Consider the following 21,515-nt stretch of genomic DNA (forward strand, 5'->3'; position numbering starts at 1 on the left):
TATTCTATGGCTACTACGTACTAGGTATAATCTCATCCATATTTATTTAGATGGAAATCCCAATATATGTCAGGACCCAGGCTGCAGAGCACCAATAACCATGCGCAGAGACCAGAATCTAACTAATATCTTTATTTAGGAAATATATAAAGTCAATAAAAACAAGTGTGGAAAATAGTTCAGAAGTAGACCTTTCAGGAAAGGTCAAATATAGTCCAGAGAAATAATGTCCAATATGTGATATTAGAGTCCAAAGTTATAATCCAATAACCGAAACACACACTTTGCCAAGCAAAGTGTGGGGAAATGACAAGGTCCTTAGGTCCATAGAAACTTGACAATCAGGCTGGAAAGCAAACTTGATACTTGGCTAGAACAAGACTTGAAACAAGGCAACAAGAGTAAACAAGATCCGTGGCAAACGCGGGACAAGGCAAGGCTGGAAACTTGATCCGTGGGCAAACGCGGGACAAGGCAAGGCTGGAAACTTGGTCCGGGGAACAGGAAACTGGAGTACGAAGTCTACACACGATCTCACTCCTCCAGCTGACGAATTGAGTCCGCAAGGATTTCTTTGCGGATAAACACCTATATAGGATCTTGCTTTCCCGCCAAGGAACACTTTCCCTGGGGAACAAGAAACGAAACCCATCCAGTGTCCAGATGCATGACTCCTTAAGAGTTCCCAAGGGAAACAGACTTAATCAGTTAATTGTCTGGCAGCAATCCTGGCGCTTCTGCGAATCGCCTCCCTAGCGCCTCTATCTTGATTATAATAATCCCGGTGAGAAAATGGGGGAGATTTCTGCTCAAGGCTTGTTTGGCTGACTTCTTGTGGCCAAACATCTTGCAGGTGCAAGGGCTCCAATTCTGGCTGAAACGGTGGAAAACCCAAGTTTTCCTCTTCATCTGCCACAATAGTACTAGGAACGGGACTACATGGCCCATGAGTCATCACAATATATTAAAGGAAGTGTCTTCCAAGCAAGTACAAAAAAAAATCACACCCATGTAGCCTAATACAATGCATCTTACTCAGGAACAAGCCATGCTAAAATTGAATATTTGCTGAAGCAGTACAAGAGTTCCCCTAGCATCCTAAGTGACACAACCAATAATGAGATATTCTGGACCACTCAATTCTCACTTCTGAGGAATAAGCGAAAAGGTAGACATTCTGAGTAGTGTAGGACTAGATTAGTACTAGATTAGTGTCTCTTAATGGAATCTCAAGAATAGATTACACAAGACAAAAAGTGAGATTTAAATTTAGTTCAAGTCTCTCCTCAGATACCCTTCTTTTTCTCACGGTAGAATTAACAGCTGCTGTTTTCAAAATCATCATATCAACAAGCAGCATTACATTTCCTTTGGCTGGGACAAAAATACCTAGAGAAAAATAAGTATAGTAGAGTCTCACTTATCCAACACTCGCTTATCCAACATTCTGGATTATCCAACCCATTTTTGTAGTCAATGTTTTCAATATATCGTGATATTTTGGTGCTAAATTCGTAAATACAGTAATTACTGCATATCATTACTGCGTATTGAACTACATTTTCTGTCAAATTTGTTGTCTAACATGATGTTTTGGTGCTTAATTTGTAAAATCATAGCCTAATTTGGTGTTTAATAGGCGTCTCCTTAATCTCTCCTAATTATCCAACATATTCGCTTATCCAATGTTCTGCCGGCCCATTTATGTTGGATAAGTGAGACTCTACTGTACTAGGCTTGTGCATTTCGGCTGAATTTTGATCCGTTTCTACTGGTCAAATTTTGGGAGACCCCCAGATCTGTTTTTGCATGCCTTCTGAAAACAGGTAGGTACTCGAATAGCCATAATGAAGTATTAGCCATTTCCCCCTATTTTTTAAAAAAAACACTAATATGTTAAAACTGGGTTGGTTTTCTTTCTCTTGACTATTGATGTCAGTTCACCTCTAATCTAGCAGCCCAAACCAAGCATCTCCAACAAAACCTAATTTCAGTGGAGGAAGGGAGAGGGTTAAAATATATTTTCCACAAATTCTTCTTCCAAAAAGAACCTCATATTTCATGATGTTCAGGAGCCACAGACCCTGTTCGTTCACACAGAAAAGTAGAGCAATAAAGCCACCAATTCTAATTGCCTATAAACACTAACAAAACTTAAACCGTAGGTTGTTAGTATTTCCTAACCTGGTAATAAGCAGAAATGTTGAAAACATTTTAAAGTACAATAAAGCCCATTTAAAGGAACAAATAACCAATTGTGCCACTAGGGGGCAACAGTGTCAACAAAAGTTATAATACTATTCCCTATATAATTTCTTTCAAAACTATCTAATAAAACTTCAATGGCTATGTTAACATTTATTGTATATATTACAAATATCTTCAGTAAACATAATGAAAATTGAATTAAGATTTGGAGCCCTCTAAAATCTTAATTAATTTGACTTTTTGTACAAATGTTCGAGTTTTGCTACATAGAACTGTCCAGCCTACATTTTAAAGTGTAACTCCAGCCACATAGACATTTATTTGTTTGTGTAGAGAGAGAGAGCTCTGGATACCATAGGGAAGGGTTAATACCCCTGTGGTGTATGTTTTGCTGTTTGTGCTTTTGTTCAGAAGGTTTTGCCTCGCTTTCTGTCCCCGTGAGAAAAACATTTTGAAAAATTGGCTTGTTCTTGAAACAAGGATTGGTGATAATGCTTCAGTGGAGACATCTTTTCCCCATGTTAACTCTTTCAGGAGTTAATTTCCCTTCCAAAGGGTAGATTTCTCTCACTTTCTATTGTTTCAACCCCATTCTTAACAATGAGTGATTTGTAAGTCCAATGTTTGTAACTCAGGGACTGCCTGTATGTGGCTTAGGTCCAGGCCATCTGACAAACATCTCCCAAAATCAGCCTGAGATTAACAGAAGAGACCTTCCTCTCATTCCCACCACCTTTGGGACTCCTTTCCTGGAGAGACCTGAATGGCACCCTCCTTACTGTTCTTTTGGTTCAGTAGTTTTCAACCTGTGGATCTCCAGGTATTTTGGCCTACAATTCCCAGAAATCCCAGCCAGTTTACCAGCTGTTAATATTTCTGGGAGTTGAAGGACAAAATATCTGGGGACCTACAGGTTGAGAACGAATGTTCTAGTTGCAGGGGAGTATTGTTATTGTTGTTATTATTGAGGTAGGCTTTAAACAAAGGGCTATAAGTACTGCATTCATGTACATCACATAATACATAATTTAATTTTTATAGAGATTTGCTTTTAACGTGGTTATAATTTAATACTGGTTTAATATTGATTTGTGGTATGCTTTAATTTTAATTAAATTTGATTAATTGTAATTTATTTTCTTAGGTAGAGAATACTCAAGAGGTGGCTCAGACAGTTCTTTCTGATGAAACAGAACCTAGACCTGACTGCGGCCTAAGAGAATTAATTATTAGATGTGGTTTTTAACCTACTGAAGGTTTTAACTATGACTCTGCTTTGCTTCCAAGATCAGAAGGAATCTGGTGCCTTTAGGATTAGCCTTCGAGTAATCACCATTAGCTACTATTAGTTATTAAAGAGTGGAGATATACATATTTTATACACACACACACACATATATACACAAACATATCATAGACCAGGGGTCCCCAAACTAAGGCCCGGGGGCCACATGCGGCCCATCGAAGCCATTTATCCGGCCCCCGGCCCCTCCCTCGCCCGGTGAGTGCCTTCCAGAGTTTTTCTTGTTTATAACAGTATTTGAATTAGTATTTAATTAATAATTAATTATCGAGGCTGGTGCTTTGCTAGTGCTTTTGGTGCAAAAAGGCAGAAGGGGGCTGGACTATATGGCGCAAGGGGTCTCTTCCAATCCTCTTTATTATTATTATTATTATTATTATTATTATTGACACAAAGACACAGTATAACACAGCAAACGAGATAGATATGCTGGATTTCGTACCAAGCGTTTAGGGCTGTGTGATTTATTATTATTATTATTATTATTATTATTATTATTATTATTATTATTATTATTAACATCATTGAGGCTGGGTGGCCATCTGTCAGGGGTGCTTTGCTTGTGCTTTTGGTGCACAAAGTTAGAAGGGGGTTGGACTAAATGGGCCAAGGGGTCCCTTCCAACCGTCTTTATTATTTTTATTATGATTATGATTTTTATTAACGTTGAGGCTGTATTTGTTCCCGTTTGGGTTTTTTTACTTCAAAATAAGAGATGTGCAGTGTGCATAGGAATTTGTTTATAGTTTTTTTTTTCTCAACTATAGTCCGGCCCTCCAACGGTCTGAGGGACCGTGAACTGGCCCTCTCTTCAAAAAGTTTGGGGACCCCTGTCATAGACAGATATGGAGGGACATCCTAACTTATCTATCTGACTGCATCAGCTCTTACCAGATTGCCTGATCCTTAAAATTTTCCGAAGAAACCCTTTTCTCATTGCCGGCACCATCATAAATATGTTTCATGGTGACGAGAGAGAGGGCCTTCTCAGTAACCATCCCAGCCCTTTTGAACTCCCTCCCCATTGAGATTAAACTGCAGCTTTCCTGTTATCTTTCAAGAGCCCCGGTGACGAAGTGTGTTAAAGCGCTGAGCTGCTGAACTTGCAGACCGAAAGGTCCCAGGTTCAAATCCCGGGAGCGGCTTGAGCATCCGCTGTTAGCTCCAGCTCCTGCCAACCTAGCAGTTCGAAAACATGCAAATGTGAGTAGATCAATAGGTCCCGCTCTGGCGGGAAGGTAACGGTGCATCATGAAGTCATGCTGGCCACATGACCTTGGAGGTGTCTACGGACAACGCCGGCTCTTTGGCTTAGAAATGGAGAGGAGCACCAACCCCCAGAGTCAGACATGACTGGACTTAACTTCAGGGGAAACCTTTACCTTTTTACCTTCAAGAACCAGTTGAAGACCTACCTCTTCAAGCAAGCTTTTGGCAAATGAATTCAATTGCTAATGACAGCAAGATCGATTTGCACTGAGCTTAGCAAAATATCTTATTTAATTGATGAGTTTCCATAATAATTGTAATTGGTTTGAAGTGTTTTTAATGCTTATTATTTACAGCAGAGTCTCACTTATCCAACATAAACGGGCCAGCAGAATGTTGGATAAGCGAAAATGTTGAATAATAAGGAGGCATTAAGGCAAAGTCTATTAAACCTCAAAGTACATTATAATTTTACAAATTAAGCACCAAAACATCATGTTTTACAACAAATCGACAGAAAAAGCAGTTCAATACACAGTAACATTATGTAATAATTACTGTATTTACAAATTTAGCACTAAAATATCACAATGTATTGAAAACATTGACTACAAAAACATTGACTACTAAAAGGCAGACTGCTTTGGGTAATACAGAACACTGGATAAGTGGAGGTTGGATAAACGAGACTGTATTTCTATACACTATTATGTTTTCTGTGATTCTTGTCTTATCTTGTATTTTAACCCACTGAGCTCTTGTGGTGCAGTGGATTAAACCGCTGAGCTGCTGAATTTGCTAATCGAAAGGTCAGCGGTTCGAATCCAAGAAATGGGGTGAGCTCCCACTGTGAGCCCCAGCTTCTGCCAAACTAACAGTTTGAAAATATGGAAATGTGAGTAGATCAATAGGTACCACTCCAATGGGAAGGTAATAGTGCTCTATGCAATCATGCCGGCCACATGACCTAGGAGGTGTCTACGGACAATGTGGGCTCTTCAGTTTAGAAATGGAGATGAGTATCTCCCACAGAGTTGGACACAACTAGACTTAATATCAAGGGAAACCCTACGCTTATTTTATGTTAAATATGCTTTGATTTGTATTGTATTTTTGTGAGCCACCTTGGGTCCCGTTAGGGATAAAAGAGGGATATAAATAAGTTGTTGTTGTTGTTATTATTATTTTCCTGTAGTTTAGATCAGATGCCTTTGGCAAGATCCACTGTTTTTGGTTGTTTTTCTTGCAAAGAGTCATGTACCTTGGTTTTTTTAAAAATCGTATCAGAAGCAAATTGAGAACATACTGCAAGTCGCTTCTGGTGTGAGAGAATCAGTTGTATACAATGACTTTCCTCAAGAGACACCTGAATGTGTCACCATCCTGCTGGAAGGCTTCTCTCATGTCCCCGCATGAGAAGCTGGAGCTGACAGACAGGAGCTCACCCTGTCTCACAGATTCAAACTGCCAACCTTCTGGTCAGCAGTTCAGCTGGCACAAGGATTTAACCCCGGTGGGGCAATGGGTTAAAAACCCTTGTGCCAGCAAGACTGCTGACCGAAAGGTTGTGGTTCAAATCCAGGGAGTGGGGTGAGCTCTCATCTGTCAGCTCCAGCTTCCCATGCAGGGACATGAGAGAAGCCTCCCACAAGGATGGTAAAACATCAAACATCCGGGCAATGTCCCCTGGGCAACGTCCTTGCAGACGGCCAATTTTCTCACACCAGAAGCAACTTGCAGTTTCTGAAGTTGCTCCTGACACAGAAAAAAAAGTGACTCCAATGTACCTTGGTGATGCCATATAAACAAACAGTCATAATAACAACAGCTGTAGCGATAAAATATTGTTAGCATTCTACTATATACAGTAGTCTCACTGATCCAACACTCGCTTATCCAACATTCTGGATTATCCAACACATTTTTGTAGTCAATGTTTCCAATACATTGTGATATTTTGGTGCTAAATTCATAAATACAGTAATTACAACATAACATTACTGTATACTGAACTACTTTTTCTGTCAAATTTGTTGTATAACATGATGTTTTGGTGCTTAATTTGTAAAATCATAACCTAATTTGATGTTTAATAGACTTTTCCTTAATCCCTCCTTATTATCCAAGATATTCGCTTATCCAAGCTTCTGCCGGCCCGTTTAGCTTGGATAAGTGAGACTCTACTGTATATTACTATCAGGTAATGTTATGAAGCCTTGTTTATTTATATAGTACTAAGTATTATTATTACAGAGTATAATAGAGTGTTATAATAATAACAATATAACAACAAGAAGAAAAACATAGTAGCAATAGCAATAACAGCAACAGTAATAGGCATTTTGACTCTTCCTGCTGGCAATCCTGGACCCTTTGGTAGCCTAATACATATAAGTGAGTATGGATAACTTATAGACATATATATGCCAAACATTACCCCCACAAACACTCGCCTCGTCCACACTCTCTGGGAAAAAGAAGGGAAGAAGGTGCCAAGCCTCCGCGGCCTCTTCTTTCCGGCAGGACGCGCAGCAAACGCGGCTCGCCGTCGCCATGGCAACGGGCTGTTGCGGCTCATTCCACTTTGCACGCGAAGAGGGGGGAGCTCTCAATGCAAACGAGGTTCCGAAGTTGGGAAGTTCCATTCTGAGAACCGTGGGGGGAAGAGGAGATAAGAGGCAAGCCAAGCACAGAGCTGAGCTGGAAGAGAGCGCAAAGTGGGCCATTCCTATTCCAATGTCATGGTGTACATTTCCCTCTTGAGTTAGATATACGTATTTATAGGCATATAAGTTAGCAATGCGCACATATGTATTTATATCAGGCATGGGCAAACTTGGGCCCTCCAGGTGTTTTGGACTTCAACTCCCACAATTCCTAACAGCCTACCGGCTGTTAGGAATTGTGGGAGTTGAAGTCCAAAACACCTGGAGGGCCCAAGTTTGCCCATGCCTGATTTATATGCATGCTATATGCATTTATGTCTATGTATTTGTACAAGTATTTATGAGTATATATATTATCCATACACACATGTATGCACTTATATATGTGACCCATATGCACATTTATATACTTAAGTAATCCATATGCATTCATACAAATTTTCTGTTGATAAGTATATACCGCATGTGCATTTAAATTCATATATATCATCCATACATTTACGTATATGTATATACATTATCCACGTGTGCATATATGCACCCCAATTTGGCAGAGACTATCCCTATTAATCCTCTGACCCACTGCTAAAGATAGATTCAATGGTAAAAGGTAAAGGTTTTCCCCTGACGTTAAGTCCAGTCGTGATCGACTCTGTGGGTTGGTGCTCCTCTCCATTTCTATGCCGAAGAGCCAGCGTTGTCCATAGACATCTCCAGGTCATGTGGCCGGCATGACTGCATGGAGCACTGTTACCTTCCCACCGGAGCGGCACCTATTGATCTACTCACATTTGTATGTTTTTGAACTGCTAGGTTGGAAGGAGCTGGGGCTAACAGCGGGTGCTCATTCCTCTTCCGGGATTTGAACCTGGCACCTTTTTGGTCCACAAGCTCAACGCTTTAACACACTGTGCCATCAGGGGCCCAATAGACATTCATATACATTTTCTATTGATAAGCATATAACATGTGCACTTATATTCATATATATCATCCATGCATTTATATGTATATAAATTATCAATGTATGCATATATGCACCTCAATTTGGCGGAGACTATCCCTCTTAATCCTCTGACACACTGCTAAAGATAGATTCAATATACCCTGCCTATTACTTAACAGATGAGTTGGCATAGATGTTATTTTATTCATTTTTTATTTATTTCATTTCAAAAGCACTGCATAAATAAATAAGTTTAAAATTGATAAAAATAAAGGGAGCATAAGCAGCTAAATAATTTTAGACCAAAAACAGGCAACAGCGACCGCATTGTCTGTAGCTTTAAACAGTTCTTCCTCTGTGCATGAGGCAAAGCATTGTGGGCAAGCAAACAGATGCTGATTTGTTTGTTCTGCTCCACAGTCACCTAGGATTCTTCTAGGTAGTACCATTTTGAAGTGTGGTGTAGGAGGAAAATTCTGAGATTACCTTGGACTGCACAAAGATCCAACCAGTCCATCCTCCAGTAAATAATGCCTGGATGCTCACTGGAGGGAAGGATATTAGAGGCAAAGATGAAGTATTTTGGCCACATCATGAGGAGACAGGAAAGCTTGGAAAAGATCACGATGCTGGGGAAAATGGAAGGAAAAAGGAAGAGGGGTCGACCAAGGGGCAGGATGGATGGACGGTATCCTTGAAGAGACTGGCTTGACCTTGAAGGAACTGGGGGCGGTGACGGCCAACAGGGAGCTCTGGTGTGGGCTGGTCCATGAGGTCACGAAGAGTCGGAAGCGACTGAACGAATAAATAATAACAGTAACAGTGACATTTTGCGAGGTTGTCTTTTGATTTGCCAACTCCACTCTAAGTATGTTCAGGGACTTCCAAGTTGCTCATGCTTTTTTTGCTCCTGGAGGAAGACCCTCATTGGGGTCCTTCTAGTTGGAATTGCCTGATTTTGCTGCCCACGGGGATATTCTTGCTGTTGCTGGAGAAACATTTAGAGGAGTAGTGGTTCTCATAAAACCTTTCCTTGATTTAAGTCTACTGGGAAGAGGCTGATAACCATACAGTGGGTGGCTTTCACAGTGTTCAACTTTATGTCTCTCACAATTGGCAACAACTTTTTGTCGCACATCTGGGGGGCTATGCAGCTAGCTTATAAAGTCTGTCAGCAGGTGTAGATTTAAGACATCCTGTGATTATTCTACATGTCACATTAAGTGCTATATTCAACTGCTTTGTGTGGGCAGATTTATGCCAGATGTTAGGCTATGCTGATCCATTGGCACATTCTTTGTGGTACTCACCGACTTATCGAATTTCTAAAGATCTTAAGTTCAGACCAGCCCTATGAAATATGATTACCATTTTTCTGCAGACCTCTTTCAGTTTGCATAAATAATCTCCCTTGTGACACTGATGATAGTGAGTAACAAAATTTGAAAAATATTCTGTTCCTGGTTTGAAAGTATTATTTCCTGTTTAATTCTGTGCTACTTAATTTAAAAGTAGTTGTTATACTGTTTTTGTGGCTGTCACAAATTGGTTGAGACTCAATGAGAAATTCATTGAAAAACTAGAGCAAACAGTGCTGCAGGATGTCCCACAAAAACAAAACCTTTGGATTTCAATAAACATTTTCCATGTTTTTATGATAGAACTGATTAGAAAATGACATTTATAATCCAGGGAAAAAATCGTATAACATTTATTTATTTGTTTACTATATTTATACCCCATCCTTCGCACCCTGAAGGGGACTCAGAGCATAGAGAATCATAGAATCATAGAATAGTAGAGTTGGAAGAGACCTCATGGGCCATCCAGTTCAACCCCCCGCTAAGCCTCCAAAGTTTTTGGGGCAGCTTACAAATTGGCAACAATTTAATACCATATTAACAAACATATAAAAACAATAAGCATATTCATTAAATCATAAAATTGAAAACACATATATGCATTAAAACCAATTATTAAAACCACACAAATCCAAAGTCAGTCCAGGAGGCATTCCAATTGTAATGGCACGTATTTCATATCCACTTATTGAACTGTTACTCTGTGAAGGCTTGGTCCCACAGCCAAGTTATTAATTTCTTTCTAAAGGTCAGGAGGGAGGGAGCTGATCTGATTTTGCTGGGAAGGGAATTCCACAGCTGGAATAGTGTAATTTTAAAAGTACTATTTCTTCCAAGGAAGCACTACTGCCTTAGCTTTTGGATTTATTCTTGTGCCATTTGTAACAAATTCAGCAACTGTCCTTATCCAGCAGATACAGTCCTAATCAACCCTTTACAATATCATCTTTTAAGCTCCTATTAAAATGTCCTACAAGTTTCTCTGTATTTTCCCTCTTTCCCAGCTGGCTTCAGTTGCGTCAAACTAAATTCAAACTGTAAACATAGTGGGATGGAGAGGGCAAATTTCTTACCTTTCCCAGAAGACTTGGAAAAATGCAAAATGCTGCACATTTTCCAAGCATTTTCTGTTCTCTCTCATCAACAGCTTTTTCCATCTTGACCACATTGATGCTGGTTCACCCACTGTGTCCCAGTTAACATATGAAGAATGTATCTACACTTAGAATTTATGCAGTTCAATGGCTCAATTCTAGGGAATCATAGGAATTGTAGTTTTACAATTGTTGAGCCTTCTCTGCCCAAGGTGGCAGGTGCTTCCCCAAACTACAAATCCCAAGATTTTGCAATATTGCATCATGGCAGTAAAAGTGGTGTCTAACTGCATTAATTCTACAGTTTAGATGCATCCTGAAATGTTGGAGGGCATGGTTTCTTAGGTTTTCAGAGGCAAGGAATACTGAGAACTGGTTCACCATTGCATAGAGCAGGGGTCCTCAAACTTTTTAAGTGGAGGGCCAGTTCATGGTCCCTCAGATTGTTGAGGGCCCAAATTATCATTTGAAAAAAAAAACGAGCAAATTCCTATGCTCACTGCACATGTCTTATTTGTAGTGCAAAAAAAAAAAAACAAAAAAAACTCCAACAATTACTTATTTATTTATTACATTTCTACCCCACCCTCTCTCACCCCGAAGGGGACTCAGAGCGGCTTACAAGTTGTATGTACATACAATATATTATATTAATGGCATAGCACAATATTAGCATTATATATTACTATATTGCACTATATCACTATAACGTAATATTATTAGTAATATTACATTTAATATATAATATATAATTAATATTATTATATTATACAATATTATTATATTGTATTATTATTATTATTAACCACCCTGAGTCCCCTATTGGGTGAGAAGGGCGGGGGTAGAAATACTGTAATAAATAAATAAATAAATAAATATTATATTGTATTACATTATAATATTTATTATCAATGTTATATGTATACATTATGTTTTTATTACAATATATTATATTATTATCATATCATTCATTTACAATATTGGTAAATGGAAAAACAGTACCATATTTAAAAATAAAAATAATTTTAACCAACATACTGTAAACTTATCAGGATTTTAGTGGGAAGTGTGGGCCTGCTTCTGGCCAATGAGATAGTCAAGTTAATCAGGATTGTTGTTGTTGTTGTGCCTTCAAGTCATTTCAGACTTTGGGCGAGCCTAAGTCTAAAACTGAAGGCAGGGGCCAGGTAAATGGCCTTGAAGGGCCGCATCCGGCCCCCGGGCCTTAGTTTGGGGACCCCTGGCATAGAGTAAAATGCAGTCCATAGCCTTCATATTCCTTGGTGATACCAAAATAAGCCTCTAGATCCAGTGCAGTTGTCGACCCCTGCATTACAGCAAACTAGACTGTTATTTTCTTTACAATTTCCCTCCCTTGCTGAAGGACTGTAAAAGCATTAGATACCTCCAATAAACTGATATAGAAAGGACATACACACGCATACGCCTTACATACGTATTATCCCGTCCCTCTTTCTCTTTGATTAGCCCTTGAAGAAGGCCATAACTCTGTTTTCTGACTACAGCACATTGGGCTCATTTGAGAAATAAAATTGTCTTTTACTCATCCTGAGAAAGTCAGTGTCTCCTTTATACACCTGACAAGCCTAAGCAGATAAATAAAGCTTCCCTCCCAAGTAGCTTTAAATTAGGATATATTTCACTTGCTAAATGTCTGTCGGTTGCTATGAATGGTACTATAGAGCAAGGACAGAAAAAATGGCAGCCTTATTATCCCAGCCATTAAAGGGTATTTACCATCAGGCACATTAGTCACGGCGAAAGCAATCCCCACATCTTCTGTGTGTAATCCTGACATAGCCTTAAGCTACAAAATGAACTGACAGCAAAACCACGCAAGATAAAGATGTTCATTTTTAAACATGGGACTCGTTGCTCTTAAAAAATGTTATTTTCTTCAAGGTGAGGCATGGCCATTTTTCCAGCAGACTATAGTATTTATCATTGTATTGTATTTATCATTTCATTGCTTGAGGGAGATAGGATGAACTGAGCTTTTACAGAAAATTTGCCATTGTAAGGCTCACTGTTTTTAACCAGAAATGCAACTCAACTTTGATGGATACCAGAAGCAAAATGATCACTACAATCAGAGGGGTAGATAAATGGACCAAATATTTTAAAAATCCATTTTTTCCCATATGTTGAATGGGAGAAATCAAATGATACCATTTTTCCATCATTGAACATGGGCCACTTGGCACTATATGCATGGTATTTGAAGAGATCTACATTTCTTGACTGAATGCAAACTAGAAGAGTTCCCAATCTCACCACAAAGTTATTTTGCTAGAAGCACCAACCAGAGATCAGAAGCCAGAAACTATTCAAAGGCATAGGTTCTGTTTTATGGAGCTGAACTATAGTTTGCAACCTATAGCTTGCTTCTAAGCAAATGCGCCTAGAACTGTGCTGAACTTGCTAAGGAATGATTCAAATTGGTGAAAATTACACCTTTCTTCATCCCAACTTACTTTTGCCCTACCCTTTGCTGTTGGCCCAACCACTCAGTAAGGCCTTCACCAAGTTTCCCTATAATGTTGTAAACTGGAGTCCCTTTGAGGGAAGGGAGCGGGATATAAATAAAGTTTTATGATTATAATTATATTCTTGCAAGCACGCTAGTAAAAAGTGGGCTACCATAATGTTGGGTGGATTAGTAATTGCTTAACCATTCAAGTACTTATCGGTGGATCTTCTTCATTCTGAAGAGAAGTGATCAGTGGGGTGCCACAAGTTTCTGTCTTGGGTCCAGTGCTATTCAACATCTTTATCAATGACTGGAATGATAGAATAGAGGACATGGTTATCAAATTTGTCAATGACACCGAATTTGTTGATATACTCCAGATTAATTAATTTCAACAGGGAGAAACATAATAACTGCCAGGTTGTCACTTGGTGTCTAAATGAAATGAATGTTGGCACCAAGGGTAAGGCCACTGAAATGTCATGCCTGAGAAGGTCCTCTTCTATGTACCAACAAAGTGTGTTGACATTATTAGTTGGGTACTGCACCTCAGTAGACCTCAATCCTCATGCAGAAACAAGTATTGAGATCCAAGTGCTTCAAAAGTAATTAAAATATTTTGAATTCAGATCAGAAATGCATTATATGCCATCTGTATGGTATTCTATGTAGTCAGCAGTCATGTAATCACATTTAGCACTAGTTGCAGCTTTTGAGTCTTCTCCAAGGGCACCCCATGTAATATTTGGCCAAGTTATAAGATTTTCAGGGTCACTTTGCAAAGTCCCACCATCTTCACAGAAAAACTCGATGGAAATGTAGGCAATAGCCTTCTCTATGGATGGACCCCGTTCTGGAATTCCCTTCCTAGGGAGGCTAAGCTGGATCCAACTTTGCTTTCTTATTGTCAACAGGTGAAGATCTTTTTATTCAAGCAGTTTTAAGGGATTTGGTTGTTTTATAAGAAAGGGGCTTTTTCATGTGCTGTGCTTCTTTTATTCTGTTAAAATATGGAAATAGTTTTGAATTTGTTGATCTTTAGTGTTTTTATTTGTAATTTTGGCCCCATCTACTGCCATATAATGCAGTTTGAAACTGCATTATATTATCAATGTAAACCAGTGGTTCTCAACCTGTGGGTCCCCAGATGTTTTGGTTTACAACTCCCAGAAATCCCAGCCAATTTACCAGCTGTTAGGATTTCTGGGAGTTTAAAGCCAAAACATCTGGGGACCCACAGGTGGAGAACCACTGATGTAGATTCAGGTAATGCAGTTTAACTGCATTCAGCTGCATTATGTGGCAGTGTAGATGGAGGACTTTGTCTTGTCAGGTTAGTTTTACTAGAGTTTCAAGATGCATCTGCACTGTAGAATTAATGCAGTTCTACAACACTTAGCAGAATATGGCATAGCTTTTTGCTATGGAATCACAGCAGCTGTAGTTTTGCAATAGCTTTAGTCTTCTTTACTAAAGAGTACTGGTGCCTCACCAAACTACGACTCCCATGATTCCATAGTTTTGAGCCATGGCAGTTAAAGTGGTGTCACACTGCATTAATTCTACAGTGTAGATGCACCCACAATCCAAGGAAAATATAAAATGATCCAGATTTGCATAAATATAGGCAATACGGCTGTGTTTTTGATAGCAAAAAGGAGGACTACAAGCACCATGCTTAACCCTTCTTGACTTCTCTTTCTGTATTCTGTGAGTGAAGGGGAATCAAACTGTATTGGCAGTTAAAATGGCTAGAAAATAATTATGCTTGTTGTTTTCTATTTACGTTTGCTTTTGGACATATGAGTTCAGCAAAAAAGGAAAAACCCTGAAATTCAAATAAAAGCCATTTGGTGGAGTTGTGCTCTAAGTTAAAAACATTCCAGGTTTTGCAAGACTTAGAAATTTTGTCATCTGGTTTTTCTTTCTGTGCTCTCAAATAAGTGGGGATTCTATGCTTTTCCCCCAAAGCGTATTTTCATGTCGAAGTATGTTTCTGAAAATGAGTTTTAATGCAATTTTGATTGGTGTCTAAACACAAACACATAGACACACACACAGCCTTTTGCTTGAAAAGGGCAAAGGTTTGCAGGAATGCAAGCTGCTGTCTGATATGTATATGTCATACCGGCAGCCTTTTTGCCATAATGATGAAAAATTGGCTCTGGAGAAATAAAAGCAATCTCACTGAGCCAAAGAGGGGTTCTCACATGCAAATATTCTTTTATGGGAGAAAAAACTGCAGGCTCGTGCACAGTTATCAGTCTCCTCCAGACAGGAAGAATGTATCAGGAGTTTGTGTTATTAGTTGCTATAGTTCTATCTCTTAAAAAATAAAATAAATCCAGGTAAGACTTCTTTTGTCTTAGATTATTTCCGACCATTTTTGGCGCCAGCATACTCTCAGTTGGGTTTCTTTCAAATTCTGAGCCATAAGAGAATAGCAAACTCTCTTCTCCCCCCTGGGCCTTTCACATTACAAAATAATAGCAATTTTATTCCACTTTAATTAACATTAGTAGATTCTGTGGAATCCTGGGACTGGCAGTTTAAGGAACAGCATTTAGAATTATTAGACAAAGCACTCTAATGACTCATGAAACTACTAGTCTTAAAATTAAATAGGATGCAACCATGGCATGTAAAGTGGAATAAATACTGCTATAATTTTGCAGTGTGAATGATGCCTTCTTTCTCCTTTTCTTGTGGCATCTACACTGTAAAGTTAATGCAATTTGACACCAATTTAACTGCCAATGCCATGGATGGTTGAATCTATGGATTCGTACGGCTAAACCCAGGGTGAATTTTGTGCGAACATTTGTGTAAGTTAAATGAGTTTTTTTTCCTTGTTGAAAAGAACAATCCAATTAAGAACCAGCCCTTGTGTAGCTTAGTAGAACCAGTATATTAAATAATGCATCCAGTTTTCCTCCCAACGTACATAGAGAAACTTGTGCATTTTTGAGTTAATTTATTATAATTTCTTCAAATGAATATAAACTCAGCAAAGTCACGGATGAAATGTTACTGCAGCTTGATGAAGGGAAGTTCAAAATATGATTTTGCTTCCAGTCTCTTCTGCTGTCTAGTCAGCTCCTCCAGCAGCTGAGTGGTATGGGTTTGAGTTCTATCAGACACCAATCTGGCAAATTATATGGTAGAAGTCCTGCTTTGATAACTGCTTATAAAATAAATAGTGAAGCCACCAACTGACAGACGGAGGTGCCGATCACTGATTTGTAACCATCCTGCAAAGGCCAGGTTCACACAACTATATGTTGAGAATACCCCGTGATAGATTCACCTTAGCATTGCCATACATTGAAAACTACTTGAATACATGCTACAACAATTTATAATTATTAACTATACAAGGTTTCTTGGGTAGTTTTATCTAGGCAATTTTTTTCTGTATAGAAAGGTATTGCATTGAACAAAGTGCAAGGCATTGCTCTTTTTTACTTTTGTCCATTTCAAAATAATATAGCAGAATGCTAGCCCTGTGCTTCAGTCCCAAGAAAAAAAGTATGCTACAAATAATAATGACAAAAACTACAACAGTATCACTCAGTCAAACCAAGTAGTATGGCAACCATTCCACAACTGATAACCTCAACTGGAAGTATACCCATTGAATCATAACTAGAATTTACACAACTGTTGATTCACCATGAACAATTGATTCTAGAAAAATGTGTTTAGTTGTGTTAAGTCAATATCTTCAGTTAGAAAGATATTGAGAAGATGGGATGTGTCCAGATACTCAAAGATCTAGAAACCCAAGTCTTATGAGGAATTGTTTAGAGTGCACCTCCACTGTAGAATAAATGCTGTTTGACACCACTTTAACTGTCATAGCTCAACACTATGGAATCATAGGAGTTGTAGTTTTGTGAGGCACCAATACTCTTTGACAGAAAAAACTAAAGACAATTTAAGTGTAAATTCCTATCTCTCTTGTATACAGTGGAACAGAAAGACCTAACATTATCTAGGGCCATAAATATTTAGCATTTACAGTCAGTCCTCCATATCCATGTAGTCTGTATCCATGAATAGAATCATCCACATCTTGAAAATAGCTCTCCCACCTGCAAAATAATTCCAAAAGCAAATCTAGATTTTGCCATTTTATATGAGGGACACCATTTTAATACGTCACTTATATAATGAGACCTGAACATCCCTGGATTTTGGTATCCACTGAGAATCCTAGAACCAAACCCCAGCAGATACCAACTCACTGCAATGTAGAATATATAGAAATAGTTCATTCAGGTATACATGTGAATCCATGTTAGATTTCAAGGATCTAATTTCACAGCAGCATCTAGGGACTATCCCAGATTCTGTTATTTAAGAGCCAAAACCTGAGAGCTACAATCATTTCTTATATCAAAGGGCAGGCCCAGGTTGTTACTAGAATAGTCCCTCTTGGTTTCATTAAGTATGATCTATTAAGTACCAACCACAGTGCACTAAGTTCACCACATTTCAATGGAACACATGAAAACACCAAAGTAAGAAGGCACCCAAATGTACACTCTTACATACTTATAAGGCAGCACTCTTTCCTTGGGGTTTTTTCCCCTTGCCCTAAGGACAGGAGACGAAGCCTTGGGGCCAGAACATCAGATCTGGAAACACTATTCACATCAAGATAGTAGCATTACACATCTGTCAAGTAGAGAGGAGGGCACTATTAGTCACCAGAACTCTTTGAATCTGTTACGCATCCTTCTTTTTGTTGCTCCCTACTGGCTTCAGTTGTTCTTCTAGCCTAGTGATTCCCAACATTTGATCCTCCAGCTGTTTTGGACTTCAGCTCCCACAATTCCTAACTGCTGGAAAGCTGGCTGGGGTTTTGGCTAGTTGAAGCCCAAAACACCTGGATAAAAATGAGCAAGCCACAAGTTAGAGGTTGGAACTGATATAGCACTGTAGAAAGGCACATGGGAAAAATCAGAAAGATATTTCCTGAAACTTATCTATTCTACCTTCAGAACTATCGATCAAATACAGAGAGAAAAATGTACACTCAGTCCACTACATGGGGATGAGATGGTTCTTTTAATACAAGAACTCTTTTGACTTGAGGAAGTTGCCAACCCTGCTCCTTTCAATGCACAGTTCTTACCCACCAGCCAACTTTGTTTTGATTCATCTGTATTCTGGATGTTATCAATGTTATATAATATTTTGCCTTACCCAACAGAATTAAAGAGATAATGACCTATGAGTAAATTGAGGAAAAAGCAGGCCAGTCAACGCACAAAGAGCAGCAACTTTATGATGAGGAAAATGGGGAGGATTATCTCTCAGCTTTCACTGAAATTCCCCTGCTGGGATAGAGCTTAGCTTGTTCTCTTGGCACGCAGTAAAAACAATAAAAAGAGCTCATCTTAAGGCATTCACATTTTGAACTAAGGTTTGTTAGAAACTTTTCCACCTGCTTTGAAGCAAAGGCTCCCCCTTAACACCTAATCACAATCATATCCATTAACTATAATGAGTAAGCCTTCAAATTATCTGATGTCTTTTAACGATGTAGAAGGAAAAGATTTAAGGCAACTGAAAGTAGGAAAGGGCAAGGAGGGAGGGCAATGGGGAACAACACACAAATCTGTGAAATTATCTGCAGAGACTAGATAAGATATTGCAGCATTGGCACAACTTGAGGATCGTTCACAGATTGCTACACTTTTCTTCAATTACTATTTATTTCTCCCAGTGGAATTGATTTAGTTTCTAGCAAACAGAACTTTGAATTAAATGCAGTAAGAGCACTGTAAATGCAGAACTCATACCCATAGTTCTCTTACCCATACCTGGGCCGAGGGATGGGGGCGGGAATGGTCTCACTAGGAATTTGTTAGCTTTTCCAGGCAATTTTATCATATATTTATACTAGAAATTACCATAGAGTTGTTTTGGAGGACATAGCAAATTCCTAGAGAGGACACATCTAATGAAACTCTATGGTATATTTGGACCAAAAGCCGTATTATCTAATAGTGTTTGTTCATAGCCATGGTTTTAAGTAGCTGTGGCCTGGCTGGGAGCCTATTTCCCAACAACTCAGGAGTCTTGCAGTAGTTTCAGGTAAGTTATTATTAATTACTTTTCCTTGAAAAAATTAAGGCACATTATGATTTCAGTCAGTGTTGTATGATGCTACAAGCCACATTAAAAGATATCTTGTGATTACCTGGACAAGCCTACTTAGTGGCAGAAAACAAGAAGGATGGAACCGAAATGAGCTGTGTTCTTCAAAATATTCCAGCTGGGGAGTGGAGGGTTCTGTAGCATGGCATGTTCAAAACAGATGCATATTTACACTGTGCTATACATTGATGCATGCCAGGGGCCCTATGACAGTACACAATTGTAGTGTTATTATTCTACTTTAAACACTATAGGTTCATGATATGGAATCTTTGAATTTGCAGTTCAGGGAGGGATATGGAGAATTATCTGCCAAAACTCCAGGATTCCATAGAATTCTGTCGTTTGTAGTGGATTCATCATGTTTATACATTGTGTGAAAGGGCCCCACATATATTATCTCGCTGGTCGTTATTGCATTCCCCAGCTGGAAAGAAAAATAACAATCCTTTCTCGCCCTCTGATTATTTCCTTTTATTTTATTTTATTTTTAAAAATGAAACAAAGAAACTTTGATGATCCCTTCCTGTAATAAGCCATTTCTGCTATCAATTCAATGTTTCCTTTTCTTTCAAGGCAAGAAAATTTTTCAGAACGTTCCACTGATGCATGTTTTTACCTCATTACAGAAGGTAAAAAACTTTAAAGTACAGTTCCCAAATGCTGAATAAGCAGATTAAGCAGAGTTCGAATCCAGCCCGGGTCGGAGTGAGCTCCAGATCATTCAATAGTCTAGCTCACTGTTGACCTATGCAGCCTGAAAGATAGTTGTATTTATCGAGTAGCAAATTTAGGTACTGCATTGTGGGGAGGCTAATTTAACTAATTTACGACAACATAAAACCTTCCAGGAGCGTGTGGAAAAATGATGAAGTACTCCATCAAGGACTCGGTGTTACAAGTCGACAGTGAAGTGGCAGCTCCCCCTGTCGCCGGAATCGAGCATACCCTCATGAAGCCGGAAGCTGTAATGTTAAATTGCTCTGTGTCTGTCTATATATGTCATATTGCCTAATGACATTGAATGTCTGCCATGTATATGTCCATTGTGATCCGCCCTGAGTCTCCTTTGGGGTGAGAAAGGCAGAATATAAGTACTGTAAATAAATAAATAAATTAGCAAAAGTATTTACAATGCAAAGTGCTTCAAAAATATTTCAAAGTATGTATCACCCAAGTTTTGAAATATGAGGATTTAGGAGGGGCATAGCCTCAAACCTATGAACTTTCAAAGTTGTGCAGATCTTATGCCATAACTTAAGAATCAGACACAAAGGAGTCAGATTGCAAGGACTTTATGGCTCCAGATCAAATCTGTAGCTGGGGGGCAGGGAGAGGATGGGAATGGGACGGGACAGGTTTAACCCCCCCCCCCCTATTTTTCAGGTTAAAAAACCTGGTTTTCTCATGAATTTTAACTGGTTAACCAAATCCCCATATTAAGTCTATGAGAAGCCAAAATTAGAGTTCCTCCAGAAACACAATTTTAACCAAATTTTGATAATTTATTCACACTGTCATTACCCTATTACAATATACATTGTAATAGCAGAAATAGGCAACATAGTGGAAGTGATTAAGTTTTGATATGGCAGATGTTTAATCAACATTTTTGATGTGAAGACGACGTAATTCACCGAAACTGACATCAGAATCAGATTTCCCAGGTTAAACTCCATAAGAAAAGCTTAAGTTTAAATACAATTTACAATATTTCTAGGTATATAACAACTATGCTCATTTCTGCTTGCTTTAAAGGTTTATACTTTAATTTCTTCTAAATTATCAAGTATTTTTGAATAACTAGGTACCAGATTAAAGGTATTTTTGTGTAGTTTCTAAGAATGTAATATGTGTGGGTCATAGATCGTGATTTTTAGACATTCAAATTTTTGAAATCTGAACACAATTATGGATTTTATTATGTAGTTTCATGTGTTTTTACCCCATGTAATTATCTTTAATAGTTTTTGATTTTTTTTTTACAAAAAAAACCCTGAAAGTAGTCATGCCACTGCTCTCTTGCTCTTCCCCCTTCCAGAGCTCTCTCTTACATCCGCCTTCTTGCT

At 38.6% G+C, this 21,515-nt stretch overlaps 1 protein-coding gene across 2 annotated transcripts in view; it reads right to left on the bottom strand.

Moving 5' to 3' along the window:
- The window catches only part of zbbx (zinc finger B-box domain containing), a 98,555-nt gene that overhangs the window by 68,062 nt on the left and 8,978 nt on the right, over positions 1–21,515 (bottom strand). For both annotated transcript variants that reach the window (XM_008106076.3, XM_062976736.1), the window contains exon 2: positions 7,174–7,366. The gene's annotated coding sequence lies outside the window, so the exon portion shown is untranslated. The remainder of the gene's footprint in view (positions 1–7,173; positions 7,367–21,515) is intronic.

This window comes from Anolis carolinensis, chromosome 3, assembly GCF_035594765.1.
Source record: "Anolis carolinensis isolate JA03-04 chromosome 3, rAnoCar3.1.pri, whole genome shotgun sequence".
In the NCBI taxonomy this organism is placed as follows: Eukaryota; Metazoa; Chordata; class Lepidosauria; order Squamata; family Dactyloidae; genus Anolis; species Anolis carolinensis.